Source organism: Macrobrachium rosenbergii, chromosome 33 (genome assembly GCF_040412425.1).
Source record: "Macrobrachium rosenbergii isolate ZJJX-2024 chromosome 33, ASM4041242v1, whole genome shotgun sequence".
NCBI classification, from domain to species: domain Eukaryota; kingdom Metazoa; phylum Arthropoda; class Malacostraca; order Decapoda; family Palaemonidae; genus Macrobrachium; species Macrobrachium rosenbergii.
The window spans coordinates 11,451,133-11,462,500 of NC_089773.1; the positions used below are offsets into that span (position 1 = coordinate 11,451,133).

General features: G+C 34.4%; 1 protein-coding gene and 1 non-coding gene across 5 annotated transcripts in view; one reads left to right on the forward strand and one right to left on the reverse strand.

Annotated features, from left to right (window-relative positions):
- LOC136855928 (ubiquitin-conjugating enzyme E2Q-like protein 1) overlaps nt 1-11,368 on the reverse strand; it is a 250,774-nt gene that overhangs the window by 194,439 nt on the left and 44,967 nt on the right. The window contains exon 1 of one of the 4 annotated variants that reach the window (XM_067133422.1): nt 1,178-1,374. The exons of the other annotated variants lie outside the window; for them this stretch is intronic. The gene's annotated coding sequence lies outside the window, so the exon portion shown is untranslated. Of the gene's footprint in view, nt 1-1,177; nt 1,375-11,368 lie in introns of those variants that run through there. 4 annotated transcript variants of the gene reach the window in all.
- On the forward strand, nt 7,226-7,298 carry TRNAK-UUU (transfer RNA lysine (anticodon UUU)). Its single transcript has one exon. It is a non-coding gene; the product is annotated as a tRNA-Lys (tRNA).

An 11,368-nucleotide genomic window follows, 5' to 3' on the forward strand; every position in this document is an offset into this window, starting at 1 on the left:
ATTATACAACTACCTCTTCCGCCAGATCCCTTTTTTTTTTTTCCTTTAAGAGGTGCTCGACTACTACTTTTCAGCATTTATTTTATATATAATATATAAACATATATAGGCCTATATAGTATAGGCATATATACATATCTATCTTTAGTCGTAACCGAGCTCAAATTCAAGATAAAGCAAAAAAAAATAAGGAAAATTTAAGATAAAGCAAAATAATAAGGAATTCACAATCTCCATCCAAATTACCTTATCACTTGTCACACACCACCAACAAGTCCTTCTGAGTCCCGTATATTTTTAAGCATTGTACATCTATAAAAACTCCAATCATTATCCAGTAGTTTTTTCTCCAGCATATGTTACCAAGTAACCATATGCACGGACGGAACTTGAAATTAATGGAAAACGTGTTCGGGATAAATATACAGTTTATGTCGCCGCGTCTTCTGCTCCTAGTCACTAAATGGTGTCAAATACCGTCTAGATTAATTCAATCACGGTTAACTACGCAAGTGATTAAAAGGTTCTCCGCAGTAGTTGTGGCAAAACACATGCATACGCACAAACAATACACACACAAGCACACACAAATATATATATTTTATATTATATACATACACACAATATATATGCGTATATGTATGAATGAATCAAGTGTATATATATATATATATATATATATATATATATATATATATATATATATATATATATAATATATATATAATATATATATATATATATATATATATATATATATATATATATATATATATATATATATATATATATATATACTGTATATATATATATATGTATATATATACAGTTATGTATAATTTACATCATATATATACAGTATATACATACATAAAATACATATAAAACTTACGAGAGAAGCTCCGCTATCCGCGGCACAGCTGATTGAGCTCCGCTAACAAAACAAAAACAAACAAAAAAAAATACAAACATACAGGACTCATTACCCCCAACACAAACCCTAAAAGCCCGCTCGAAACCTCAAAAACAAACCTGACGAAAACACGAAAAAGATATATTTTATATTAAAAAATCATTTACCGAACGAATGGCGTCCGGAAAAGGACGAAATAAAATCGCGAAACCGAACTTCCATCCGGACACTAAAGAAGAAGAAGACGAATCTCGCTGTTCTTACCCATATATCTCTCTCTTCAGACATCGATGCTCTAGCCCCTAAACGACGGAGAATCCTTTGAGCTATTGTCCTGACGAGGGAAAGGGTCCTTGAAACACCAGCGGGAGTTTAAAGTCCAATAAACAATAGATAATCACTGAAGTTTAACCGAGCCGCGGCGATGCGCACCTTCTCTCTATGGCCTCTGAGGCCTGACTGAGAGGAAAATTCATTCGCTTCACACCGAATATCCCATATTCCTGGCATTGCTCGGGAATATTACGCTCAAATACAAAGAAAATGTATTGTTTCGGTCCGTATTCGCAGTGAATGTCGATTCGTAAACAACAAGGAACAAATTGCCTTGAAGATCGACTGGTATGGTAAACAATGAAAGCTATTGTTGGGGAAAAAGATATAAAACATCGTGCGTCAGGCTGCGCCGGGGGAAAATAATTCGCAGTTGTCGTACTATGCGCAAAGGTCTCTCTCTCTCTCTCTCTCTCTCTCTCTCTCTCTCTCTCTCTCTCTCTCTCACTAAATGAGTTGGACATTTCTGATGGTTATTTATCACTTTTTTAAACACAGCATATGAAAATCATTCACTAATTTCAAAACGAAAATATTGTCGTCACGTTCTGAGGACACCAATCTATTTCTGTGTGGAATACAAAAAAATGTGAGTTTATATATACTGTATATGTATATATAATAATATATATATATATATATATATATATATATATATATATATATATCTATATATATATATATATCTATCTATCTATCTATATATATATATATATATATATATATATATATATATATATATGTATGTGTGTGTGTATGTGTGTGTGTGTGTATGTGTGTTCTACACATTCTGACGTTATTTAGAACGAATATATATATATATATATATATATATATATATATATATATATATATATATATATATATATATATATACCCCACAGAAATTCCATCAGCAATATATCAAGTTAGGCCAACTATAGCAAGATAATTTAAAAATAAACTTCCCTATTTAAATTGCTTACCCTCGCCAGGGAACTGATCCCGGGTACTCATGATAGTAAGACTACTGTCATAACCACTGGAAAAAATCGTGGACACCCATAACTTCTCCACAATTCTCGACTGACTAGTTAGGCCAGAGTGACTCGACCTTATGCCAGCACAAGCAAGCCTTTGCACAAAAGGCTAGTGGCGTAAGCAATGGAAAAATATTCTCAAAGTAGTAATGAATCCCCGGACGGCCCCGAAACGATTCTGAACACGGAACACGGAAGAGTCGTTAGAATTCCGATATTGTTGTGGCAATCGTTCGTTGCTTTGTTTTTTTTTTACCTGAAGGTTTTCAAGGTTATTATTATCATTATTATTATTATTATTATTATTGACAAAATGCCGTTTTCCTTCATGCAGAATGGGTTCAGAAAAAGGATAAGACTGCAATGTTATTTATTCAAAAGTAAATACTGGATGAGATTACCAGTCTGCATCCTACACCATTGGTGTGTGTATATATATATATATATATATATATATATATATATATATATATATATATATATATATATATATATATATATTATTTATTTATAAATATATATACATATATAAATTTGTGTATATATAAATATATATATGTATATATAATATATATATGTATATATACAGTATATATATGTATTTATATCATGTGTACCTTTCCCATCAGAGAGTTTGGCTCTCAGTTACCATTTTGGAATGAGGCTGCGAGCCCTACTAACTTCACCAAACCTAACTAAGACCCATCAACGCCCACTAACTAAACTAGGCACATAACAACACAACCTTTCCAAATAACTATTCTTCAGCAATCTCCAACCACACTGATTATACCCACATAACAATGTGAACCACAAATATGGTAAACAAGAGCACTCGTTTCTCCTAAAAGAAAACTTGAAGACGACCCTTTCCCTATCTGGGGAAATCGCTTGCATTTGGGATTCACGAAGGGAAACTGGACCACGTAGTTATTGAACTGGAGTGTGGGACACCACGCCATTGCTTGCAACATGTTGCAAATGCCGCCGGACGATGCACCTCGCTGTCGCGCGTCGTGTAACAATGCACGACGCGGGAATGCAACAAGGGAATTGCAATGCAAGACAGTGTGAAGATAGGAGATACCAGTAGTTAGGCTAAGCATGTTGCAAAATGCATAATCTATTTGATATACAATTGTACGGGTTATTTTTGACTGGGGATATATATATATATATATATATATATATATATATATATATATATATATATATATATGTGTGTGTGTGTGTGTGTGTGTGTGTAGTGTAATATATATATTTATTTATTTATGTGTATATATATTATACACATAATATATATATGCAATTTTTACGTATATATGATAGATAGATAGAAATTGTACCAAAAAATATCGGTGTTCTGACTTAGCAAAACGACAGAACTTTGACTTTGGAATACACAGCATTAAAAAATTCTCCATCCGGTATATACCAGCGAAAACCTGACTACTGACCTCACGAGGCTAATGCAATGCCTACAGCGCAGGACGTATGGCGCACTGACGACACTCTACCCCCCCGCGTGGGGCTAATGAGCAGACACCTAATTAATTCCGGAGCGTGTCTGCGTGACTTTCTCGAGAGATGGTGGATTTAGTTTATGGGTTTCTTTGTATGTGAGTCTGAGAGAACGCGGATGTTACTGAGCTAACAGAATGGAACTTTCATTTTAGATGCTTTTAATTCATTTCTTCCATTCCACAAGAAATTCGTTGGTATATTTATAAGTATGAAAAATATGGCTTCTAAGTTCAACATTACAGGAAATGAATTGTTTTTAGAACTACTTTAAAATCACTTAACATACATTTAACCCTGAAAATGCATTTTTTTTTTTTGAAGATAGCTCCTTATGATGCAGGGGCGTTAACCCTATAACCTCTCTCTCTCTCTCTCTCTCTCTCTCTCTCTAAGTATTTGTTTTCTATCATGTCAGACAGATTTCTCATTTGATATTGTGTTGCTTGCAGTACTGCTTTACTCTCTCTCTCTCTCTCTCTCTCTCTCATTGTGGTCAAACTGAAGGGGATGGGGCACCCCCTCTCTCCAGTCAATGCCCTTCTGCATTCCCCCTCTCCCCTGCCCCCAGCCCCTAAAAAATAAACATACAAATATATAGACACGAATGAAATCTCCCTTTTGATATGAAGAGTTTACTAAACTAAGTATAATTTTTTCCTATATGCGAGGGTACTATGACCTCATATTGTGGCAGAATACAGAATTTAAAGGTCAAAGGCCAAGCGCTGGGACCTACGAGGTCATTCAGCGCTGAAACTGAAATTGAGAGTAAAAGGGTCTGAAAGGCGTAACAGGAGGAAAACCTCAAAGCAGTTGCACTATGAATCAATTGTTAGAAGAGGGTTGAGGAAAGTAAGATGGAAGAAGGAGAATACGAACGGAGGTACAGTCAAAGGAATGAAAGGTGTTGCAAAGAACCTTAAGTAATGCCTGCAGTGCACCGCATGAGGTGCGCCGAAATATCTCTACACGAAATTTAAATCGTGAACCTTTTCGACCCCTACCGTCGCCACTTGTGGATTCAGTCTAGCCAATCAATTCCTCTCCAGAAGACCTTTCCAGAGATTTGCATAAGCCGAGGTCATGATGAAAGATTGATAGCGAGGGGGAAAGCAGAAAGCAGAAAGCAAGAAGCATATCCTTCAAGTTTTTTTTTGCAATGTCGAAGCGATTGAGGTTTTTTCAATATTCTGCTTTTTTTTGTCCTTCAGAAGCGTTTGCGGTTTTTTATCAGCTGTTTATATTTTGCTTGCGTTTTCGTCAAGAAGTGCTTCCACAGAATTCGTTCTGCGGTTAACAGTTTTATCAGCTGTTTATATTTTGCTTGCGTTTTCGTCAAGAAGTGCTTCCACAGAATTCGTTCTGCGGTTAATAGTTTTATCAGCTGTTTATATTTTGCTTGCGTTTTCGTCAAGAAGTGCTTCCACAGAATTCGTTCTGTGGTTAACAGTTTTAACAGCTGTTTATATTTTGCTTGCGTTTTCATCAAGAAGCGCTTCAGTAGAAAACGTTCTGTGGTTAATAGTTTTAACAGCTGTTTATATTTTGCTTGCGTTTTCATCAAGAAGTGCTTCAGTAGAAAACGGTCTGTGGTTAATAGTTTTTAATAGTTTTATCAGCTTCCATACAATTCATTCTGTTTATAGCTGTTTTTATTTGCTTGCGTTTTCATCAAGTGCTTCATTCTGTGGTTAATAGTTTTAACAGCTGTTTATAGAATTCATTCTGTGGTTAATAGTTTTAACAGCTGTGTAGATTTCTTAATTTCGCGTGATCAAATGTGTTGAATTAATGAACAATGCCTATTCCTTATGATAATGATTTATGAACGCGAGCTATTACATTTCTTGATTTTGTTTCATCGAATGCTTTGGCGATTAATAAATAATATTTGGCCCTTTTGCGGTTAATTTATGATTTTTCTTGAAAAGAGTCAAAGCAGGATGAACTAGAAGTAAATGCGTGCTTGCAAAACACAGCTATTAGCGAGAAGAAATTTATTTATTATTATTATTATTATTATTATTATTATTTATTATTATTATTATTATTATTATTATTATTATTATTATTTCAGCTCATGGCCATATAAATAAACAAAAGCAAATGCAATCGAGACCGTATAAAAAAAACTCACTAGCACAAGGAGAAAAATATTGAAACAACTGCAGTAATAATAATAATAATAATAATAATAATAATAATAATAATAATAATAATACAAATAATAATTGAAACTAATAATAATAAAAATTAAAACAATAACAGGTAAATGAAATAAAAATGACAAGTATGCATGGGATAATAATAATAATAATAATAATAAATAATAATAATAATAATAATAATAATAATAATAATAATGTCCTCTACAGGTGGAAATAAAAATGACAAGTATGCGTGGAATAATAATAATAAGAAGAAGAAGAATAAAATAATGATAATGTCCGCCATGAACTCGATACGAAGGCGGCGTGTCCTTGAAGAACAATGGGTCTATTAATGTTCTTGAAGAATATGAAGGGCGTCGAGATTTCCCCCGAATAACAAAAGGCCCTTTAATATTCTTGCGGCGTCCGAAGACGTCCGAGGTCTTTCATTATTAATTCCTTGTAATTTAATCACTTACTTACATTTTTGGCTGTTTATTTCATCATTTAACTTATTTTTTAACTTTACTAGTAATTGATTTCTTTTTTCTGTAATTCCTGTTACCTTCTGTAGCTTATTTTAAATGAATATTGTTATTTCTTTGGAAGGTTGAATTTTCAAGTCAGTGGTTCCTGTGGTGGGCTTGTTCCATATGAATAGGGTTCATCATCTGAATAATAATCATAATGATAATAATAATAATGTCAGTATTTTTCGTTCAATCTCTCTCTCTCTCTCTCTCTCTCTCTCTCTCTCTCTCTCTCTCTCTCTCTCTCTCTCTCATTAGCAAGCCTTCATTATCTATTATGTCATATATGATTGTTTGCCTTTTTGACGTTTTTTGTTGCTTCTCTCTCTCTCTCTCTCTCTCTCTCTCTCTCTATATATATATATATATATATATATATATATATATATATATATATATATATATATATATATATATGTGTGTGTGTGTGTGTGTGTGTGTGTGTGTGTGTGTGTGTGTGGGCAGTCCAGCTAACTACGAGAAGAATCATTATTCTTTCTGTCTGTATCCCTGCAGTATCACACACACACACACACACATACACAAACACGCGAGCATTCAACATGGGCCCAATCACACACACAGGTCCTACAGTACATAAACACACTGATTAAAATAAAAATCTCAATCAATCAGTCATCTTAAGATGATTGACAGAAACAATTTTACCGCCTTTTTTATTTTATTTATATTTATTTTTTGGCGGGAAGATTTTTGGCGCGAACGTCTACACGCCACATATGCCCAACATATGTAGCCCGGATAGCTCAGTCGGTAGAGCATTAGGCTTTTAACCTAAGGGTCCAGGGTTCGAGTCCCTGTTCGGGCGATAAGTTTTTTAACTTTTCACGATCTGTCAATTTATTAACATTATATTAACTCCACATATCTCCTCCGGGAATGCATTCCAGCGTAGACCGATTACGCAACGCGTTAATTATCATGTTTCGTAAGCGTCGATATACTACAAGCAATGAACTAATCAATAAAATAGAAACGTTCGTATCAGAGTATGATCTGGTATCATTCAAAACTGCATTACAAATGAATAAAGGAAAGTCAGTTTGATAAAATAACGGCGAGGTGAGGGTTTGCAAAATTTCAGGAGAGTTACCGCTTCAAACAGTCCCGTTTTTTATATTTAACCTTTTCCTCGACTATTTCCTGTGCTGGTGAGTCACACTTCATCGGTAAATTGCTGCCTTTTCGGCGAAAATCTCAAACGATTCTTTGTCGTTATTCTCGTTATTGATTTGTTTATAATTCTTAAGTACAAGGAAGTTGGGGGAAACACAAGGAAGAAGAAGGAACGATGAATATTCAAGTAAAAGAAGGAGAAACGTACCAAACGAAGATGCCGAGAAAGGATTACGTTTTACGTAATGACACAATGTCCTTGACGGCGATACATAAGACTTACTACATAATCATCTTACGAGGGTTGGGTGAGTGTTTGTCTTCATTCATAAATTATGTGGATGCCTTATAAATGACGCAGTAACCCTCAGAACATAATGAATACATATTCTCGTGCCTTCAAATATGTGAAAAATCCATAAAATTCCCGTTTTCTATTATTGCTCCTCATAGAGGGGTCGGTGAGATGTCTTGATTTCCTATATCGCCGAAAAACGTTAATATTAATTTTAATTTTATTCATACTGATGAAGTAATGTTGAAACACAATTACCAAAAATTGATACTTTATTCCCACAGGGATCGTAGAATGTAAATAAAACGCTAAATTAAGATTATTCTGAAAGACTGGTACAATGATAACAGTGTTTGATTATATAACCACCATATGGCGCTAACAATAGCGCTACTAGGTAGCGAAATTATAATACGCTAATAGTTATAACAATTATTTTACTAGCATAATTCATAATATTAATCCTTAAAAAGCGAAAGGAATAGTAAAAATATAAAAGAAATATTAACACTATGAAACAAGTGACGTAACAGAAGATCTCCTTAAGAATTTTTATTACGAAAATAATTCTTGATATTCGTTCCAGCGTAAAAACACGATTTAATATTGTTTGATATATTTAGCGTCCGCTCGATTTAAAAAACGACTTGCTGTGTTTTCAAAGAACAGCAAAATACCAAAACAGCTGCTGCATCCTTCGTAGATCTAACAATATAAATATTAACTCGATGGCAGAAGGTTGGCCGTTTCGGGAGTTTTTTTTTTTTTTTTTTTTTTTTTCATCGTCGACGTAATTGTAAAAGTGTATGGACGGTGGGCGAGAGGAGAACATCTCTAGTGCTGTGATGTTGCGTCACATCTTTTTAGATAAGCATGAAGGATGAAGAAAATTTGCTGTTAAAATGAAGGACAGTTGAAACGTGTCCAGTGTTGAACTGCTGAGTCATCATTCTGAATTAAAATGATAATTTCCTTTCACATAAGTATATAGGAAGAGGAAAAGCAGTTGTTAGAATTCAAGCAAAGGAAACAAAGTGTGTGTGTGTGTGTGTGTGTGTGTGTGTGTGTTTTGAGAAGGCGTTTGGGGACATCGCTTCGTCTTTACGCTGGGTTTAAAACTAGATAACAAGACGAGCAGACGCGCTCACGTGCGCGCAAGCACACACACACACACACAGAAACAAGCACACATTCCTGAAGGGACCGAGAGAGGCGTATCTGCCCAAAACAAACCTGACCTCGATGGAAATAGGAGAACGTGTTTATAATTTTTATTCGTAATCTTCTACAAACTTTGACGTTAGATACATCAGACACCTTTGAGGATGGTACTTCCAAACTGGCAGGACAATAGGACCGTGAAGGGGGAATGAAGGTTTCAGTACACCAGTCTCCGCCACCCCCTTCCCCGCTCCAAAAGGCTTATTATTTATGCCCATTCACCCAAAAACCTAATCACTTTCTGCCAGTCAAAAGGTCTCGTCTCGGGAAAGTTTTCGTAAAAATCCACACCTGGGTACCTCTCTCTCTCTCTCTCTCTCTCTCTCTCTCTCTCTCTCTCTCTCTCTCTCTCTCTCTCTTGCGTAATCTTGTTAGCAAAAAGACTACCAGACCAAAGAAAAATCAGCCTTTTCAGACTTACTTCCTTGGCGGAGATAATATTGGTAGAACCCACCATCTTTGGAGGAGCAAGAAACCTCACAAAATGCCTATTTTCATTCTGCAGTGTTAGAAGACTTGTTTTGCAAGTGCTGACGAGAGGATCTGCAATACTGCTGAATACAAATATCGTCAAGTACACTGATACCTCAGGATACATCCACACTGCTGGAAAACATGTTATAAACATGTTTACAAACAAATGTCGCAGAGTTATCACACACACACACACATCACAAACAGACTGAACACAAGTGTATAATAATAATAATAATAATAATAATAATAATAATAATAATAATAATAATAATAATAATAATGGAGAAATAAATCTACAGTTATGCATATGTACTACATACATTTAAAGATAAATCTCTACAGAAAGCTTTCGTGAATCTGTTCGATTCCTCCTTTCAAGACTGAAAAGAGGAACTGTAGTGATTTATTTTTAAGTACATTTGTACCCATACATAACTGTGGATTTGTTTCTCCATTTCAACACTCATCCTACCACGAGTATCTTTCAAAATTAATAATGATAGTGTGAAAATCATTCAATTCTATATGGAATGGTGTCCCGTATGGGAAATCCATATTCTATACTGAGCTTTCAGTGCGTAACCCCTGGACAGCACAGCTCTGGGTAATCAGAGTAATAATTAGCATTTATAACCAGAAATTATTAAATACCAATGTGATTTTAGTCTTTCAACCGCAGGACAGCACTGCTCGGACTCAAAAAGGAGTAATAATTAGCATTTATCACAAGAAATTAAACACCAATGTGACTTTAGTCTTTCAATGAGGAAACAGGTGTGTAACTCCAGAAGACCTTGTCACCGCTTGTGCCTCACATCTGTTGACACTGAAAAACTCTCTCTCTCTCTCTCTCTCTCTCTCTCTCTCTCTCTCTCTCTCTCTCTCTCTCTCTGTGCTGCAATTCTTCCAAACTTGTTAAAACATATACGAGAACTTCCCAGAGGGGCCTTCCTCCCACAACCCCGCCCCATCCCAAAAACCTCCCCTCTCAGGCCAAATTGACATTGGTAAGCTTCTCTTGAGCAGAATTCCAGGCGCCTTCGCCAACAACAGGCCCGCGTGAGAAAAGGGGAGAATTGCTGTCTTCCAAAAAGTTATTTCAAACGAGTTGTGGAGTTAGTGCTTAGAGGTAATCTCTTTAAGGGACGATATCTTCCTCTCAATCATATATATATATATATATATATATATATATATATATATATATATATATATATATATATATATATATATATATATATATATATAAAACCAGTGATCGATTCTGGCCGCAATGAAAGCGATGAATACCTTGAAAATGAACCTCAAGTAATGCCTACAGTGCACCACATGAGGTACACTGACGGCACTAACCCTCTACGGAGGCATTTGGCCGTAAAAGTAGAATGAAAATAAGTTAATTAAAAGGCATTAGATTTCCATTACCTCATTATTTCAAGAAAAAATTAATTAATTAATTAAAAGGCATTAGTGTCTAATTCTACATGAATAAAAAAATAATTCGAAATTCGATGAGAAAATACTTCAAAATTCGATAAAAAAAAATTCAAAATTCGAAAAAAATTCAAAATTCGATAAAATAAAATTCAAAATTCGATGAAAAAATAATTTAAAATTCGATAAAAAATAACTCAAAATTCGAAAAAATGTCAAAATTCGATTAAAAATTCAAAATTCGATTAAAAAATGTGCATAAAATTAAAAAAATTCAAATTTCTATGAAAAAATTCAAAATTCGATGAAAAAATATTTCAAAATGCGATAAAAAA